The sequence below is a fragment of the Pongo pygmaeus genome, chromosome 13 (assembly GCF_028885625.2).
Source record: "Pongo pygmaeus isolate AG05252 chromosome 13, NHGRI_mPonPyg2-v2.0_pri, whole genome shotgun sequence".
Lineage (NCBI taxonomy): Eukaryota > Metazoa > Chordata > Mammalia > Primates > Hominidae > Pongo > Pongo pygmaeus.
The window spans coordinates 46,660,612-46,682,131 of record NC_072386.2 but is presented as its reverse complement, the minus strand read 5'-3'; the positions used below and the strand labels follow the sequence as shown (position 1 = coordinate 46,682,131).

General features: G+C 33.7%; 1 long non-coding RNA gene across 1 annotated transcript in view; it reads right to left on the bottom strand.

Annotated features, from left to right (window-relative positions):
* The window catches only part of LOC134737966 (uncharacterized), a 119,837-nt gene extending 119,104 nt beyond the window's left edge, over positions 1-733 (bottom strand). The window contains exon 1 of the long non-coding RNA XR_010123444.1: positions 631-733. This is a non-coding gene — a long non-coding RNA (uncharacterized LOC134737966). The remainder of the gene's footprint in view (positions 1-630) is intronic.
* Between the last annotated feature and the right edge of the window lie 20,787 nt (positions 734-21,520).

The window sequence follows — 21,520 nt, the reverse complement described above, 5'->3', positions numbered from 1 at the left end:
CTATCAGTTGTCTATCAGTTATTTGTTTCTTTGTACTGCTGATCAGTGCTCCATTGTAAAATGTAACCACAATTTGGTCATCCATTCACCAGTAGATGACATTTAGGTTGGTTCCAATTTTGGCATTCAATTAATTTTGATATATATGAGGAAAGAAGCAAGGTTTATTTTTGTGCACAGGAATAGTCACTTGTTCTGGTATCATTAAATGAAAAAAAATCTTCCTAAATTTAATTACTTTGCCCCTAGATCCAGTATTAATTTTCTATATATGTGTGGGTTTATTTCTGAACTCTGTTTTGTTTCACTTATCCATATGTTCGTTTTTATGTTCATCTCACACATTTAATTTACTCTAGCTTTAAAGCAGTCTTAAAATCAGGTAATATAATATTCCAAATTTATAATATTAAAAAATGCTTTTGATACAGGAGCTAGAAAGAAATTATCTAGGCAGATAGTAAGGAGAACAGAGTCCTCGGCAGAATTTCCCTTTTAACAAAAAGCAGCCCCCAAATCATTTATTTTCTAACAAAGAGCAGCCTGAAAAATCGAGCTGCAAACACAGATAAGCAAGCTGGAAGCTCGCACAGGTGAATGCCAGCAGTTGTGCCAACAGAAAAGGGTTACCTGAGGGCCAGGCATGTTCAACATGGAGGCTCCATCTTCCCTTTTCTTCGTCAGCACATGTACAGTAAAGAAACAGGCAACATGGCGTAGGTAGGTCAGGAAGCGAACACATCTGCGTAATAAAAGATTAGGGTGGGGGCAGCCAGATTCCCGTGCACTATGCAAATGTACACCTAGTCCTAACCAGTTTTTTGTGCCTTATGCAAATGACACATTTGGTCTGACCAATCTTTTGTGCCCGCCCTATGTAAATCAGACACCACCTCCTCAAGCCCATCTATAAAACCCTTTGCATTTCACCAGGGAACCAGTAACCCGTTTCTCCAGCACCCCTCTCTGCAGCAGAGAAAGATTTTCTCTTTCTTTTTCTTTTCTCTTTTCTTTTTCTTTTTTTTTTTTTTTTTGAGACATTCTTGCTCTTGTCACCCAGGCTGGATTTCAGTGGCATGATCTTGGCTCACAGCAACCTCCACCTCCCAGGTTCAAGCAATTCTCCTGCCTCAGCCTCCCAAGTAGCTGAGATTACAGGTGCGTGCCACCACACCCTGCTGATTTTTGTATTGGCCGGGCTGGTCTCAAACTCCTGACCTCAAGTGATCCCCCCGCCTCAGTCTCCCAAAGTGCTGGGATTACAGGCGTGTCACACCCGGCATGAGATTTTCTCTTTCTTTGGCCCTTTAAACTTCCTCTGTGAACCTCATTCTTTTTGCGTTCTTCTCCTAGTTTTCCATGGCTGTGAGACAACAAATTTCATGTATTTATCCCAGACAATTCACTTTGACTACTTTAGTTATAAATTTTAGATTCAGCTTTTGTACTTCTATAACAAGAGCTTGTTGGAATTTTAATAGGTATTTTATTGAGCAATAAATCAATTTGGGAAGAATTGATATCTTAATAATATTGAGTCTTTAAGAACATTGAGTCTGTGTTCATTTATTAAGATCTTCTTAAATTCTTTCAGCAATATTTTATAAATATTAGTGAAAGGTTGTGAATGTTTTAAATGTACTACTTTCATAGAATATTTTTGATGCCTTTTAAATGGTGTTTTTAAAAATATTTTTACTATTACCTGTTTTAGCATCAGAATTTTTACATATTTTTGAATAATTTTATACAAGGTCAATTGGTGGGCCCATTTTTTGTGTTTGTTTATAGTTTTCTTTCTCTCTTTCTTATTCTTTCTCCCAGTATTTCTTATTTAGCTTTCTTTTCTTTTTTTTTTTTTTGGCAACTTATCACCCAGGGTCCCCAATGTACAACCCCATTTTGTAATGTTGCTTTGGATTCTTGTCTTCTTTTGATATTACAGATATAGTGAATTACTGAATGGGGAGATGAGTTCATACTCTTGAGGCAAGCCTGTTTCTTTCTATGTCTTATTGCCTCCTGATACATAGAACTTTCTGTAAACGATAACCAAGCCTATGATTGGACTGGGAATTGTATTTATTCTCCATTGTAGAGCATGGGCCAGCTCCACCCTAAACTCAGATTTCAAGCTTTGAACTTTACTCTTGCACCTCCTATGGAGCATCTTTAGTTTCTGTTGCCTCTAGAATGTCAATATCCCAGCCACTATTGCCTCTCTTCACAAGGAGCCCAGCGTATCTATAAGTAGTAAAATTCAATTTGTTCTTTGTTTGTTTAGTTGTTGGTCCTCTTTTTCTCTTCTTTGCTCAATTAGGTCTTTTTTGCTTTAGCCATATTCAAAAGTACCTGTCATTGCTATGTATTTCTAGCCGAACACTTGTATCAAAGCATGAACTTCTGGCATTGTGCTATCTGTAAGTTCCGCTACATAAAATTTCAAAATTTCTATATCAGATAATTATAGACTATCATTTCTTGAGTTTTAGTAAAGAATTTCTGGTTCAAGTAGAGACATCCAAAATCAAATTAGCCTTACCTCTGACATCTAATGTTACTTTGAATCGTAGACTCTAAGAAATTATACTCTTATTATTCTATGTCTCAGTTGCAACAGTTGAGGCTTAGATAGGCAAGTGATATTCTTTTAAAATTCACACAGCTCTTGCTTCATAGAGGAAAGACTAAAAGGAATCTTGAGGTTTCCTAGATGGGTCTGCATGCTATCCAATTAACCCATGTCCAGTGACATTTGAGACAGAACCGTGCCTACTGCAGGACAAAAGAATATAACATCTGGCAATTAATATCTCCATAATTCTTGAGTATAAGGCAAGAAGATCCATATTTTCCTGTGGAAATCTCGATTATGAGAGACAAATAAATATAAAATATTGAATGTTAAAAACAATTTGAATCCTATAATTTTTATGGCCAGATGCAAAAAAAGAATATGTATTTTCTAGTTGTATGCAGAATTTGAAATGTGAAAAAAATTCAAATGAAAAGTTATTTGTTTTATAAAACATTTCTAGAGCAATTGGAATGAATGCTTATCCTTGCATTGATAAAACTCACTTTTTTTGGGTCTTAGTAAAGTCATAGCTGAAGTTTTAAATTCATCTGAGTTTTCTTTCTTGTTCCATTACTAAAGATGAGCCTTCTTAGTATGCTGCCTTAAATTCTCTCTTAAATTGTAATACTTCTTTGGAAATTCTATAATTCTGCATATACAGAGAGAAATGTATTCTGAGAATATAAAATTTCAGAAATATGCTTTAAAAGTAAACATAATTTTGAAAGCTCAAATGTATTAAATAAAAGTAATTGTCTTTAAAATTGACTCCAGTATATTCTATAGAGCACTTTAGTATTATTTGGGTTTTCTCTATTCCATGAAAATGAAGGCTCATGTGTTGCAAATAAAACAAATGACTTACCCAAAATAACTCAGTTGTCATGTCTACACAGTGCATAGAGCCTGGCAATTTTTGGTAGAATGTAGGTGGTATGCACAGGCAATCCAGAATATGCTAGCCAACACTTTTTTTTTTTTTAATATTGTCTCTTTTGTTTGGGTAAAAATGGAAACAGAAGGGCAAAACGTTATAGTGGTAATGATTAGAGTTTATTAAGTATTTAGTAATTATATATACCTTTATAGTATAACTTAGAATCTTTTTTAAAAAGCGAAAGCACGTAACTATCTGTTCTTCTTGAGTTTACTATTGATATTCATTGTCACCCTAAGAAAATTTCAGTAGGAAAATTTTTTAAAAAAACATTATTTTTGTGTTGATTTAGGGAACACTAATACTTTGACAATGCTTTATGTAACTTTTCCATTATCCAAACAGCAGAGTAAGCCTGAGTGGGTGCTTAATAGACATGATTCATTGGATGTGTAAGTATCTGTATTGTCATTTATGTTGCTCCCTCTGATTAAAATTCCTTTCTCATTCTAGCCAGCTTAGAAAATGTCTAATTAACTTTTGACACTCAGATACTATTATTAATCTCTCCCTCAGACAAATCTGACCACACCTTCCTTTTTGTGCCCAGTTAATCATAAGTGTCTACTGGTGAAAACATTATTTGAAGACAAAAAACATTTCCTTCACTACTATATCCATTGCATGGTTATTGGTACTGTAGATATTAATAGTAGGGAGATACATCATAAAAAATATCCTTTCTCCTTTACTGTATTTTTATGATCAATAGACACAGACATCTTGGTTGTACATATTGAGATGATTACACAGTAATTTAAAAAATGGTGTGCTGTTGGTTGAAGTCAAAACATATATTGATTTTGAATGATTTCATATGTAAAATATATCAACATAATCATAAATTAGATAATCATGAATGAAATACAATATTCATCAAAATCTCATACAGAAAAAAAGTTTTAACAGTAATGGGATAAACTATATTCCCACAGGATGTGCAAGATAAATATACACTTAAATATCTATGAAATAAATTTTATGCAAATGTGACCATGGGACTTAAAAAAATATGCAATTCTTAATTACTTATTATTACTTTATAAATATGTTATATCTATAAAAAATTGGTAAAAGAAAACATTCTAAATAGTTTATCATGTAAGTGCAAATATTTCTCTTTTTCCAAATGTTTGAAGGACCATAGTTTAAGAAATTATTTTAGAAGCCTCAGTAGAATCTTAACTATTTAGTAATTATACATTATTGTAGAAGTCACAGAACCTCTGAGTTTCTCTTCCTCATTCTATAAATTTCCAGGGCACTTTTAAGATTAAATGTATGTAGGCACTATTTGTAAAATGTTATATTATTATTATTTTTAAATTCATATCATGGAAAATCATAAATGAATAATTAAGATAAATTTAGTTTAAGCATATTTTATTGTATTTTATGAGGATGACAGATTTTTTAGAAATGCCAATAAAATTACATGTTTTAGCCAAGTATGTTTCTAATAATGATAGTAATTTTTCAGTTAATATGTTTTGCAATTTTTCTTTAGAAAGAAAATACTGCTCATTACCTATATTCATCTCAGAAATACAATTTCTAAAGTAATTTTTGCCATTTTCTTTTTCAGATTGCACCTTACAAATTATATTTTCATGCTCTCTACTAGATAACAATATGACCATAAAAATATTTGGAAGGGGAAATTAATAAGTGAATTTAAATTCTGTATTAATTCAAGATAAACTTGAAGTCAGTTTTTTTTGTGTGCTTTTTTGAGGGGTTTGCCTTATTTTTAAATGTTGAAATCAGTTTGAAAATAATTATGTTCATATACATATTTATATGTATAATTATACATATATGTATATAAATATACATATTTATAGGTATGTTATATGTATATAAATATACATATTTATAGGTATGTTATATGCATATAAATATACATATTTATAGGTATGTTATATGTGTATAAATATACATATTTATATGTATGTTATATGCATATAACATATATACATATGTATATGAATATACATATGTATATAAATATGTATATTTATAGGTATGTTATACGCGTATAAATATACATATTTATAGGTATGTTATACGCGTATAACATGCACATTTATAGGTATGTTATACGCGTATAAATATACATATTTATAGGTATGTTATACGCGTATAAATATACATATTATATGTATGTTATATGCGTATAACATACATATTATATGTATGTCATATGTGTATAATATACATATTTATATGTGTGTTATATATATAAATATGTTTTGTTACCATATTTATTTATTTATTAAGGGTGAAAATGGGGCTTTTAACACATCATTTAAAATATAGGATTAGAATTTACATATGTAGTTTTGAAGTGACAATGACTTACTCTTTTTTATATCATCTCTTTATAATATCTGACTGCATTATTTTTCAGCTAAGATAAAACCATTTGAGATGGACTTTCTATTACAATCATTGATAGTTTATCCGTATGTCGTTATACTTTTAGGCCATTTCAAATTTGTTAGGCCAGTGTTATTTTAAAATTACAGTGGTAGGCTATATTATTCAGGCATTTTATTCACTACATTTTTATAGGATTGCATTGATTACTTAGACTGCTTTTGTCAATAGTTACAGAAAACTTAAAATGACTTAAAAATAAGAAACTTGATTAGCTCATACAATTGGAATTCAGATGTATAAGAGACTTTATTTGGATTTAATTCAGCCAGTGTGGTCTCATTTCTCTAATTGTTTGGGTATCTCCCTCCTATGGGGTATCTCTGTTTTTTTGTTTTGTTTTGTGGTTTTGTGTTTGTGTGTGTGTTTTAGATGAAGTCTCACTCTGTTCCCCAGGCTGGAGTGTAGCGGCATGGTTTTGGCTCATTGCAAACTCCACCTCCTGGGTTCAAGTGATTCTCGCGCCTCAGCATCTGGAGTAGCTGGGACTATAGGCACATGCCACCAGCCTGGGTAATTTTTGTATTGCCAGTAGAGTAGGAGTTTCACCATGTTGGCCAGGATGGTGTCAAACTCCTGACCTCATGTGGTCTGCCTGCCTCAGCCTCCCAAAGTGCTGGGATTACAGGCATGGGTCGCCACTCTGGGCCCTCTGGGGTACCTCTTAATCATTCATGTTCATAGTAAAATGGCTCTAGCTTTCCTAAGCCTTTCATTTGCATATCTAGCAAATTCAGACCAATTTCTTCTTCCTAACTTTCTTTTAACGGTAAGGACTTTCATCCATAATCTCCAGTATGCTTCCCCTTGGCTGTCCAATACCCCAGCTGGGTCATATGCCCATTCATGAACTAACCTTTAGACTTCAGTCTGGGTTTCTGACAGCTCATCAACAAAGGAGATAACTGATCATAATTATGTGAGTTTTAATCATGACCTACTGCGTGAGATTGGAACAAAATATAAGCTGTCTTCAAAATATAAGACAGCTGAACAAAAAAGAGAGGCCTACAATGTTATTGGAAAATAACAATACTCTCTACAAGTATTAACTGTTTACAAAATACTTTTACATCCATTATCTCACACTAAATCTAAATGACAGTTCTAAATGCTGCTCCTTTCGCAGTTGCCCTGAGAATACATGTTAACCCTTCCAACTCTATAATCCTTATCAGCATTGTATCCCATGTAATAGTCTCCTAAATATCTTTGGAGTCCCAGAAAATAGTCATGTGTTTCATCAAATGCCAGTCATCAATATACAACTTGTTTCTGTATTTACTGAAAAATAGTTAAAGAATAAAAGTTAATCTTTCTATAAAAATAATTTTCATTAATGGAAAAAAACAGTAATTCATATAATATTATCCATTAAAAAAATACACTGTTTCAGTATCCTAAGTCTAGGACTTTGCATACCAAACAACCAGACTGAAGCAGAGCTTATTTAATTATTAGAGTCGTGTGAAAATCTGGACAGATTTCTACAGCATTCTTTTGGTTGCTAGATATATTTAAATTGGCACAATAGTGGCAAGATCACCTGTGTAGTTTTCTTGATTTATGGATGTATGTAGATAGATATTTTTCCATGGAATCTCACTTTGCTATTTAGTCATTAGAATACATGCTTCATATTTTACTTCTTTTTATACTCCAAACAAATACTCTAAATCACCACCAGAAACAAATGTCTTCTTTATATTATAGGTTTTGCTTTATTTATTTTCTCAAAATAGTAAATTTAGTAAAAGATGCAAACTCAGCTCTTATAATGTGGCACAAAAATAATCCAACTTTGACCTTAGGGAGACCATATATGCACTAATGTCTGATGATTAAAAACAGCAACAAAATCAACAAACAAATTAGCAATTTTAAGCCTCTTAAATTCGTTCAAAATGATTTAACTATCTTATTGAAACAAAATCACTCCAATATTTAAGCCAAAAATTCATATTATTTCTGTATAGAAGAGAAAAACCCAGAGATTGGAGAAATGTTAAATTAATAATGACTCAGTAAAGAATTCTTTCTAAAGAATGAGTATAATGGCCTTCTTCTGTTGCTCACCTAACGAACAACACACAACTGCCCAATCAAAGTATTACATATTGAAGATTAAAAAAGAGAAACAAAATTTTCAAACTTCTTAAGGCTCAAGTATTTTCTTAATAATAGTTTTCACATAAGAAGGTTATGGTGTATTAGCAAACATCTAACAGTATTTATACTGCTGCTTATTTGAAAAGCAGTGCTACTTTTAAGGAATCAGGTTAACTCTGCTTTTGACTCCTCGTGGTATTGAACTGTATGTTGGAGATTAAAATTAGTAGTACGTATGCCAAACCATATCTTTCTGTTCGCTGTTATTGGAGGGAAGGACGAGAGCTTCAGAGTGGACTAATTCCTTCAGTTTATCTCAGACTATACTAGGAAATGGTTGTAATTTTGACTAATTTGGAGAGGTGGCTACGTCTCCAACTGTTCATTCTGGCATTTATTAAACATTTTACAGTAGTGGCTGCTTCTGTTAACTGCCTGCCTTGCAGTCTCATCTGTCAGCTCCCATGAAAAATAAATGGCTTGATTTCACACAATGTGTGACTGTCATCACCCTGCCCAAACATTTTTGTTGTAATCTATGTGATTTCATAGCTGAATTGTTTTTGTTCTTTAAGTGATGTGGGTGTCTGCATGCCAGTGATTCCAGTTTCCGTATTTCTTATTTCATTGGAAGTGGTCACCTGTGGTGTTTTCAAACACTTTGACTAGAGATAGGTCAAATACAATTGCAATAATTTAAAGCTACATGCAGACAATGATATAGTTTCCAATACAAATGAAAGCATAACTATTTTTTTGACATAGTTAATTTCTCATCAGAGAGATGCAAATCAAAACTACAATGAGATATCATCTCACCCCAGTTAAAATGGCTTTTATCAAAAAGACAGGCAATAACAGATGCTGGCAAGAATGTGAACACTTGCATACTGTTGATGACAATGTAAATTAGTACAACCACTATAAAGAATACTGTAGAGGTTCCTAAAAAAAACTAAAAATAGAACTACCACATGATCTAGCAATCTCACTGTGAGGTATATACCCCTCAAAAAAGAAATCAGTATATCGAAGATATATCCACACTCCCTTGTTTACTGCGGCACCATTCACAGTAGCCAAGATACGAAATTAACCTAAGCAGTGTCCATCAATATTTAAATAGATAAAGAAAATGTGGTACAAATACGCAATGGAATATTATTCATCCGTAATAAAGAATGAAATTCTGTCATCTGAAACAATGTGGATGGAACTGGAGGACAGTTAGGTTAAGTGAAATAAGTCAAGCACAGAAAGACAAATATTACATGTTCTTACTCATATGTGGGAGCAAAAAAATATTGAACTTGTAGAGATAGAAACTAGAATGATGGATACCAGAAACTGGGAAGAGAATACAGAAGAGGTGGTTAATGGGTACAAAATACAGTTAGATAGAATAAGATCTAGTGTTCAGTAGCATAACAGGGTGACTAAAGTTAACAATACTTTATTGTATATTTCAACATAACTAGCAAATTGGAATTGGAATGCTCATAACACAAAGGAATGATAAATTGGGGGTTTCCCAATCACCTTGACTTGATCATTACACACTATATATATATCAAAATGTCATATGTACCTGATAAATATGTACAACTATTGTGTCCCCAATAGCATGTTGTCAACCCTAAAACAACAACAACAAAAAAACCCAGTAGAATATAAACAAGGTCTTGAAACAATATGTAGGGTTTGGGCAAGTCATTTGGGCTTTGACAAAATTTCCATATACCTTTAAATACTTACCTCTACTATTTTCTTTTTCCACCATTTTTATCCTTTTTTCTTTACTTTTTGTTTCTCTTTTTTACTGTCTTTTGATCTTTTACCTTCTTTCTTTTTTTCTTTTACCATATGTTATAAACCTATTTAGTGCAAATCCTGTGTGTTCTTCCCATGAAATAGCCATTCTTTTGTTTCTTTACTTTCTTTAAAAACAAAAACAAACAGACAAAAACCATTTAGTGCAAATCTTGATGTTAAATTTCGAAATAGTTCAATGTCAATTGTGTGGATTCTGCCCTTGAGGTGCTGTCTGGTAGGACAGATGGGGCATACATATAAATTAAATATAATACAAATTATCAGTAATGAATGCCATGAGAAATTACTGATAAAGAATTTCCCACATACAAACCACCCTTTTACAATCTTTGTAATCGTAACTTCTGAGTCACCTGTTTACTAAACTACATGATTTATTTTGCTTTTGCATATTTTCACAGAGATTCCTCTCCTTTATTGTTAACTGAAAATTTCTCAACAGTTAGAATAAGACATGAGAATCTATGAAATATTTAAGACTGAGGTCTTGAAATATCCACATTTGATCTGAGATAGTAATGGTATCTGTGTTTAGAAAGTTTTCAATCAGAAGGAGGCATCCCTGTCCAAAGGCTATTGCATTGGTGCAGCAGAAGAAAATAAGCAACTCAACTAAAATACATAGTAAGGAGAGAGAATAATATATTAGGGATAATTTGAATAATAAATGCAAAATATTTTTCTCCTTTCTTCTTATATAGTTTTCTCATCCAAAGGCAAAACTCCTTAGAAGGAAGGAGTGGATGTGACATATCTGAAAAGAAAGCCAAGACTTAAATATGTTCAAGACTAACGGACTAGTGCTGATGAGCAGAATGGTGGAAACATACAAAAATGTCTGCTAGCAATCTTCTGTTCAGTATAGCTTCTCTCCCACTTGATCCACATGATCGTTGTGGAGCTATTATCTCTGAGCAATGCCACTCTGCCCATACAACCACACTCAATCTGTTCAAAGATGGGATGCTCAACCAAGTGTGCCAAGGTCTTCCCTGATGATTAGCATGTGGATATAGAACCATTTTCCACCTTTGGGTATCTATACTAAAAGATGAAACCTGGTTTTGCCAATGGGTTTATGAGAATGAAGAAAGTAAGGCACATAAAAAAATTAGAACAATTACTGCTGGTGATAGGATCCCATGCTATGCCAAATGGGGTCATAAAAAAGGGAGGGAGGTGGAGGAGGCAAGGGCAGCTTTGCATATAGGAATAAATTATATCTCACAGTTTCTTCAAGATACATTTATTTATTTATTTATTTTTGAGACAGAGTCTTGCTCTTGTCACCCAGGCTGGACTGCACTGGCATGATCTCAGCTCACTGCAACCTCCGCCTCCCAGGTTCAAGCAATTCTCCTGCCTCAGCCTCCTAAGTAGCTGGGATTACAGGCATCCACCACCAAGCCTGGCTAATTTTCATATTTTGAGTAGAGACAGAGTTTCACCATGTTGGCCAGGCTGGTCTCAAATTCCTAACCTTAAGTGATATGCCAGCCTCGGTCTCCCAAAGTGCTGGGATTACAGGCGTGAGCCACCGTGCCTGGCAACATCCGTATACTTATGATAAATTTCTCTTACCTCCTTAGACAAAATCAAGATGTTTATTTGTGGCCGGGTGCAGTGGCTCACCCCTGTAATCCCAGCATTTTGGGAAGCCGAGGCGGGCGGATCACAAGGTCAGGAGGTCGAGACCATCTTGGCTAACACTGTGAATCGCCGTCTCTACTAAAAATAAAAAAAAATTAGCCGGGTGTGGTGGCGGGCACCTGTAGTTCCAGCTACTTGGGAGGCTGAGGCAGGAGAATGGCGTGAACCTGGGAGGCAGAGCTTGCAGTGAGCCGAGATCGCGCCACTGCACTCCAGCCTGGGCGACAGAGTGAGACTCCGTCTCAAAAAAAAAACAAAAAACAAAAAGATGTTCATAGTTATCTCCCTACTCTGTATAGGCTGTGAAATTATTTTGAGCAGGCATAGTGTGTACCGAACATACCTGATTACATTGAAGAAAAGATCCTGTTAAATAAATTTTTTATAATTAAATAATATCTATTTGGATGACATATAGAAAAGAAAAACACAGCTGCCATATTCAAATACAACAAATATAACTTATTTTTAATATAAATTAGAGCCAGAAAATTAGCCTATGATGAACTTAGAAAGTTGTTGCAAAATGTGGCATGATTTGTCTTTTTTTTTCTGTTATAACCATGCCTAATCATAATAAGCTAGAGGCTTTAGTAAAGTTTTTTAATATAAATTGAATTAATATGGTTTTAGTTATAAAAGGACATTTCATAGTTTTCCTGAGTCAGTACATATTCCATATTCTCATGTATTATCTATCGCCATTGATCTTTTAAAATTTTAAATAATTTAATTCTGGAACATTTCAAAATCATCAAAGCTCACAGATTAACTATTTCACTAGTAAATTTTCATCAAAACTGTCAAATTATAATCTTATAAAATATTATAGTCCTCTTTGGAAGATTTATTATCATGAAGTAATCATGTTGATTATTATACAAAATATGTTTTTTTTCTTTGTTTAGCAATAATCATTGTGTTACTAGTAACTTTCATTCAACCTGTTTGCTGTTCTCTGGGTTTGTTTATATAGTGAAATGAATATATTTCTATAAAATATTATATATTAATATGGGTTGGGAGGATTTACTTCTCACTCACAGGAGTTGGGTCCATAAATGTTTGAGGAACATATGATGACTAGGAGCAAAATTTAGGACCTAAGCCCTAACTCTAAAGACAAGCCTAACTCCTAACTCTCAAGACAACTTAAAGATTCTTAAAGTCAGAAAGTGAAAGTGGAAATATGATGAGGAAGAAGTTGATGGGGGACACAAATAGTTTTTTTTAAGTGGACTGGAGTTGAGTCAGTAGCCATAGATTCACAGGTTATCCTCTTGTGGATTCTATCACCAGTACCCAGTTCCTGCACAACACATCAACTGGAATCCAGAAACCATTCAGCCCTCACCTGAATGGTCATACAGTGTGTGTGTCAAAGAACCATTAGTTTTCTTTCTAGGTGGCCTCATGAAGATCCTCTTGGTAACAGCCAAAAAGTCACATAATATTATTGCCTTGTTAGAGTGATGCTTATTGGTAGCTTTAGTTCTAACTAGGCCTTGTGGTAGGCTAAAAAAAAGTTTCCAAAGCTATACCCACCTTCCAATCCCTTAAACTTGTGATACCCTTATTGTGGAAAAGAGTCTTTGCCAATGTAATTAGTTAAAACTCTTAAGTGAGAGAATAATCCCGGATTATTCTGGTGGGCTTTAAATAACATGACAAGTCAAAGAGAAAGATAGAGGGAGACAACACAGACACACAGAGCAGAAGGCATTGTGAGGATGAAGGCAGGGACTGAAGGGATATAGCCATGGGCCCAGGAATGCCAGCATCCCTCAGAAGATGGAAAAAGCAAGGAACACATTCTCCTTTAGAGCCTTCAGAGGAAATGTGGCCCTGTGGACACCTTTTTGAACTTCTGGCCTACAGAACTTGAGAAAATAAATTTCTGTTGTTTCAAGCCATTGAGTTTGTGGCTTTTATCTCAGGATATTACCTTTCCAATATCACATATATATATATTATATGTCACCTAATTTATATCTAACCTATTACAGTATCTATAGGAAACTAATATAGCTACCATGTCAGTCTATTCTGGCATTCCTTTAGATAATTACCCGAGACTGTGTAATTTACAAAGAAAAGAAGCTTAATTTGGCTTATGGTTCTGCAGGCCGTACAGGCATGGTGCCAACATCTGCTCAGCTTCTGGTGAGGCCTCAGGGAGATTTCAATAGTGGCAGAAATTAAAGTGTAGCCAGTGTATCACATGGTGAGAGGAAGAACAAGAGAAAGAAAGGATAAGATAGGCTCTTCAAACAACCGGATCTCACTTAAATTCAGAGAAAGTACTTACTTATTAGCCTAGGAATGGCACTAAGCCAGGGATCTGCCTCTATGATCCAATACCTCTCAGTAGGCCCCACCTCCAACATTGGGGATTACATGTCAACGTAAGATTTGGAGAGGACAACACATTCAAACCATATCAGCCCCCATCCTACTTTTGCCCATGTTGATAGCCTGAGATAGAAGGTGGAGTCCTAGACATCTAGTGGAACAGTTGTATAAAACACAAATTGCCAAACACCTGAACATATATGAAAATGAATGTCACCAACTCAGGATCTTTCTCTAAGCTAGAATAGTGGTCAAATGCACTTCTTGGATAAATATATAAATATATAACAGATGTGTATGTACATATATATGAATATAAGTATTGCATGTTTGTTTAGAGGGAGCAAAAGAGCACATTTACTTTTTCATTCTCAAGGTTAAAGATATGAACAAATTCTGTTTAGTACATTCTAATTTCTCTGTAACTGTATCGCTCTTTACCCATTTGAAGGGAAGTTAGGAAAGTATGCTAAAAAACTGAAAAACTGAAACTTTTTTTTTTCCTCTTCATTTCTGGATGTATTTAGATTGAAAAGACAGTGCAGTAAAGAGTAGAAAAAATAATCTACCCTTGGCACCTAGACGCTCACAATTTAAGACAATTATATACCCCAGGATGTTTTTAAAGAAAGATTCACCTGAAATGGATATTCCCAAAAAGAGGTTATTGATAGTATATTTAATTATCCAGTCTAAAATGTAATAGTTTCACATCCATGTTATGTATGTCATATATTACCAGAGAACATTTCAAAACACTCAAGACTGTAGCATGCTTTCTATTTAGGTGCCATATACACCATCTACAATCTTTGTTGAGAGCCGCTTGCTCTCATATAGTTAAAAGAAACACAGAAAGTGCATGTCTTTCCTCACAAAGCGAGGTTCAAGGCTCGACTTCACCAGTCACCTACCAGTGAAACCACTTGGTGGCATGCCTTTCCCTAAATTTATACAGAATTCCAAGCATAGATTAAAAATTTTGCATCTTGATTTCGTGAATGTGAATAGTTAAAGAGTCAGGGCATATGAACACATTATAAGAAAAACCTAAAGAAACGTAGCAAAGTCTTTTATTTTTTATTTCAACATTAAAGCAAATACCACCTGTGCAGTAAAAAATGCCCACACTCTTAACATACTGAGAACTGTGAGACGTCAAGCAGGTGCTGAGAAGAAAATAGTAAAGAAAAAATATATGTTTCTTAAAATAAACAAAACATCTACCTTCAAGTTTTTAACATCCTGTTTATTTTTGTTCATGTGAAGTTATAACGAGTATCACGTATATTGTTGAGAAATGTTTTCCAAAGGAAGGACTAGAAGACCACAGAATTATGACCTATAGAAAATGACAAGAAATAGATGGAAGTTTGGGGGCTTTTTTTTTTTAAAGGCCATTATGTAAAGAATAAAAAATTGTGAGGTGGTTACTATCTTGGAACCAAGGAGATGGCAGAAATTAGCCAGTGGAAGAATCAGAAGTTTATAATGATTGTGAAATATTGTAGTTCAAGAAACCAGGTGTAAACGTACGGTGAAATGTGTGCTGCCGTTGCACCAACAGTTTGTCTCCTTAAAGAGAACCTCTTAAGGGACCTCTAGCTAAAATAAGAATTGCCTCTTAGGAAGGATACCAGGTGAAGAGTTGTCAAAATGCAGGATGCCCCATAGTTATTTCAGATAAACAACAAATAATTTTCTACCATAACTTGTCCCAAATATTGCACTATTATGCTATATTTATGCTAAACACTCAATTGATTGTTTATCTAAATTTCAAATGTAACTGGATGCCCTGTACTTATATTTGCTAAACCTGTCAACCCTAACAAGGTGTCTTAGATACTTCAAGGTAACAGGGAAAAATGAGAAACAGGATTTGGAAATACCACAGGAAACAATAAGCTTACATCGACTCTCTCAGTGATTCCCTCTCTCTATTTAATTTCTGTCTCCTTGCCTCTCTCTTTCATCCAGAACTTATTTATTCATTTTTTTCTCTAGTTTATTCATTTTTTCTCAATGTAGAGCAATTTTATCTTTTTTTTTTACATTTATTTGTATGCATGCAATAAAGAATCAAGTTGTAACCTGGGCAAAATAGTGAGAGATCGTCTGTACAAAATGTTTTTAAAAAATCAGCTGGGTGTGGTGACATGTGCCTGTAGTCCCAGCTACTGGGGAGGCTGAGAAGGGAGGATTCCTTAAGCCCAGGAATTAGAGACTACAATGAGCTATAGTCATGCCACTGCACTTCAGCCTGGGTGAAAGAGTGAGACTCTGTCTCAAAAGAGGAAAAAAAAAAAAAAAGAAAGGGAGGGAGGAAGGAAGGAAACAAGGAAGGAAATTGGCCCACTTTTGCAGTTTTGGTTATTATCTCCTTTCTGGTCAAATCAATAGCCACCAGGGTTTCTAGGTGACTTCATCTGGTGTCTTCTCAATAGATGCTATAGAAGCAGCCTTAGAAAAGAAATATAAATGGAGGAGGGAAACTGAGTAACATGGCTATTTAAGCCACAGTTATAAATCATGTCTTCAAGGATTATTAGCTTAAATATCACAAATTTACAAGATTAATTGAAAATATGAATACACAAAATAACCTACACTGCAAAACTCCAGTTTGCACATATACAAACACAACTACATTCACACAAATAAAAAAAATTCGAAAATATTTCCAAGCACAGTTGTGGCGATGATGAAAATTTTATCTTCTTTGTATATTTTTATATTTACCAAATTTTCTTCAAAAAGCCCTATTTACCTAAAGAACTCATGGCATCAAAAATTGATAAGTGGAAGGGACACATGTCTTCTAAGAATTATGAGTGCAAGAAGGTTGTTTAGTAACCCAGGAGATTACAAATATTTCCCTTAATATGAACTGCAAGCTCTTCAGTCTGGAAAGTTCTGAAAATTTGCACCAGAACACAATGTTTTAAAGGGAGAGAAATTAGAAAGGACAATACTTAAGATATTTTGAGGAAAAGTAATATATAAGGGAAAAGTGAGATATTTAAGCAAAATTACAGTATTTTAAATTATCTTTTAATTTAATTTAATTTCTATATCCTCTACACATATAAACAGGGCCTGAAATTGGGAGGCATGTACCTAACCTTAAATTCAAAAATTAAAGAGCTAGATAAATACTTAAGGCCATATAAGGTAATGAGTCTTATAAAGCTTTTATTGTCTGTACACCAATATTATCAAGTCTTTTTGTTATCATTTTTGGAAACATCTACAGCTTTAATCTTCTGACAACCTTTTCACTATTTGTTAAAAATTTATTTTCTAACAAGCTGTCTTGTCCGTGTATTTTTCACTTTAACCTCCTGTCTTCTGTTAAAATAACAATTTGCCTAGGCATTTAGGCTAAAACTTGCAGCCCACAGTGAATGAGTCACCAAGTTCCTCCAATTCTTTAAATTGCAACTTGAATCACTGTGTTGATCTCTGTTTCTGCTGTCACTTTGTATGGATCATTATATCATCATGGTTTTATGCTTAGATTATTTAATTATTTAAAAAGTAGTCTGACTCTCAGCTTGCTCTTAAATTTTGAAATTATTTTGAACATTGTTACCTGATTAATCTTCTTAAAACACTGCTTTGTGTATGTATTAGTCCGTTCTCATGCCGATAATAAAAACATACCCTAGACTGGGTCATTTATAAAGGAAAGAAGTTTAATTGACTCAGTTCCACAGGGCTGGGGAGGCCTCAGGAAACTTACAATCATGACAGAGGTGGAAGCAAACACGCGCTTCTTCACATGGCCGCAGCAAGGAAAAGTGCAGAGTGAAGTGGGGGAAAGCCCCTTATAAAACCATCAAATCTCATGAGAACTTACTATCACAAGAACAGCACGGAGGTGACAGCCCCATGATTCAATTACCTCCCATCGGGACCCTCCTATGACAAGTAGGAATTATGAGAACTACAGTTCAAAATGAGGTTTGGGTGGGAACACAGCCAAATCACACCAGTGTATAAGTAACTATGACCCCAAACTGTTCACGTCAAAAATAATGTGAGAATCTGCCCTTTACTTAGTACTTGATGAAAAAAATAGTTCACAAAGAGAGTTTTAAGAAATCTAACACATTGTTCATTACCATTTTTTTCTGCTTGAAACACTTTTTATTTTATCTTTATTTCTTGGAGCCCATCATTTCTTCAAGGTCCAGTTAAATTTTTGGGTGTTCCATAACACCTTACCTTAGTCCCAAACAATGATGGTTGTGTGACCATCTGTGATATAACACATGAACTCTTTACAATGGGGTGATAACTCCTTACTCAATGTAAAAAGTGCAGATTTTGATCAACATTTCCAAGAAGCCAATGTAAAGAAAAATAGGTAGTTCAATGTTTCTTACAGTTTATGAGCTAAAGTTACCCATTGTTCAGAAGTGAGCCAGCCAATTCATCTTCTGGGAAACAGATGAAATCAACACCTTAATGTTAAAAAGGCTCTCACTTTTGTATGGAAAACTAATAATTTTCTCTTATATGCTTTGTTTCTAAGGCACTGTCAAAAAGTTTTATGTCAAAAGATTCTAAACTCTATAAAATGTATAGTTGCAAAAGCCTAGAAACTTTGTTCAGAAATATAGGTTAATTTAAAAATACAAATTAATATTATTTCTTTTAAGAAAAAAAGCCAGAGATAATCTACGAATCTACATATATCATAATTAACTACAACTATACTCAAGCACTATAAATCTTATTCACACAAAAGATATAATAGCATCTAATTCCTTGGAGTTACCTGTGAGTCATTAAGTTGCACAAAGAACTCCTCAAATATGAGGCTTGTAAAAAGTTCCTTTAAGTAAAACACACACACACAGACACACTAAAACACACACACACACACACACACACACACACACACACACAGTTTCCTCCCAGAAGTTTTTTATTTCTTAGTTGGAAACAAATTTTGTTCTTATAATATTTTGTACTTAAGCTTACCATGACTGAGAAATAATTTTTTTCAGCTAGTTAGGGCTGATGATGTCATCTGGGGGAATAATTGAACCAAAATACCTGAACAGCTATTATATGAGAGTTTCATATCAAACAATTACAAATGATCGAGGGAAGAAAATCATAAACATTATTAGAACTTTAATTTCGAAAAATAGAAATTCATGAAATTAAGAGTACATTGAATTTTAATTTCCAAGAATGCATATTTGGAAATTATATTTTTGAAAGAATAACTTCAATGTTATGAGAGAAATCTAGTGATAAGTAGCTACTTTTGAAATATGAGTTTTATATATATTATAGAGTCTTGATTTTATACAGGACTGAAATATTCTTTTGCTGTCAATTTTCAGATTCTGCTAGTTAACATGAGGAAAGTGCAGCTGATCATATTCACTCTCTTATTAGGTAAGAAAATTATTTTTCCACAATAACCTTACTTAGTCTAATCCAGATTTGAGCTAAGAAATGGGGCTGAGAGTGTGCATTTTAGATTAAGCTTTGGCACAGTGTTATTCAACTATGCTTTGGATTTACAGATTGGCAGCTATTCCCATTATCACTGTAGAAACAAGTAATGGATAAAGAAGTTAGGGCTGAGTGTGAAGAAAAAGAAGTCTAGGTCTTAAAGAACTATGAATGATATGCTAAAAAGCTAGCACTTTGCTCTGAAGTCATTCAAAGTTTCTGAGCAGGATGATGTGACCTAACATTGCTGTCCTATGACGCACTGCTCTATGCCTACTCAAAGAGAAATTTTAAAGGTAATTCTCATAACAGGAAAGCTTTCTTTTCCTGTTTACTAAGCATCAATGATGAAGCTTCATTATTTGTCATTTCCATAGGAAAAACTGTCAAATTTACTGTCACCTTCAGCCTTGTCATTCTATAAATATTTGCTTTTGACAAGGAGGTACATATGTAAAGAAGAGCAGTGCTTTTCTGCTGGACTATGCAAATATACTAATATACCATAATATTTAATTTGACAGTATAAAATACAATTGAAGCTTTATATTTACCATCAGTAAGAAAAATATTACATCCAGGAAGAAAAAAGAATAGCTTTGTTCGTGAAAATATGTTTTCTAGGGATTTCCTTTTTTCGAAAGATAGGAGGAAAACGTGATCAGCCAACAATTCATCAGGGACTTACTTTGTTGGAGGATACTCTAGGTGTTTTGTTTCTACTTCCTCTTCCTCCTCCTACACACGTTTAGCTATTTACTCAATGTACTTGTGGAAGAAAAAACAACACACCAATGAGTCCACTTATTCTACTTTTTCCCTACTCTGGCTAAAGTATCATAGGAGAGAAATATGAATCATTTAGAGTGAATATCTGGGGCTTTGTTTTTCCAGGTTTTTGCTGTCCCCATTACTGGGGAAAATAGAATTGGCTTCAAGTATCCCTGGGCATCAAGTATTTCCAAACAAAAAGAAACTAGATACGCAGCTCCTAGGTATTAGAAGCTAGTAAATAACAGGGAAGATTTTATTATACAACAAAAAAAATGCAGGATATATGTGGTAAATATGTAATTGGCAAATAAAATCGTTCATTTTAAAATAGTCATGCAGTCAGTAAGTGACTAAAATTTTATGTCAAACTTGAAATTCTTGCACCAATTCTCTGAATCAAATAATAAAGATTCACGTGAATATCAGTATTCTGACTAGTCCGCTCTCTAATTAAATAAAGATAAAGCTTAGCATCTACTAATGTTTTTCATAATTAGAAAAACTATTTAAAGGGAACTTACCTCCTGCATCTACAATCTTACTATCTAAATTCAAAAAAAACATGGACAAAATATAGGCAGTGGCTTTAATCCACATGTAAAGTAAAATGTTCTCACCAGTTAGTCAATTTAAAATATTGCTTGACACTAACAGAGAAAAGCGATAATTTGAAACTGAGTTTGAAATTCAGACTCTTTCTTACAAATTATGTAATCTTGAGTAAATTATTTAACCTTTGTGACCTATTGTTTCTCCTCAGTGGGAATAATGTAGCATAAGGGTTTTGTGATCCTTACATGCCACAATGTATGTAAATCACATTATATTATATACATTGGTTTATTTCCTTCCTGTTAGAATAAAGATTTTATAACTGCATACTGCAGGGTAAAATTTATGCTTTGTGTGGAAAAAAGTACTCTTATGAAACTTGATTCATATTTTATATTACTTCTTTCTTTACATGTAGAATATTTTGCTGGAACATATAAAGGAATCTGCTGACATCCATTCCAGTCACTTTCTATTATAACTTTTGTATTCTCAGAGTACACACCCATGGGAAAAGTATACTCCCCAGGAGGCTATCTATTCGTGAGCAGATGCAACATCTTATTTCAGGCCAATATGCACTATTATAATATTGTCTACATGGGATGGATGAACAGTATAACATCTTGGATGTTATGGTCAAAGAGAAGTGTTTAGAAGCCTTACATAGTATTATTGAGATGTATTACTTTTTACTGTGAAGAAATTTACAACAACAAATCTAGAATTCTGTTTTCCATTGGAAAATAAAAAACTGAATTGCTTTGATTTTATATGTATTTACTTATACTGCTTACATTAGTTTAAACAGAGACAAA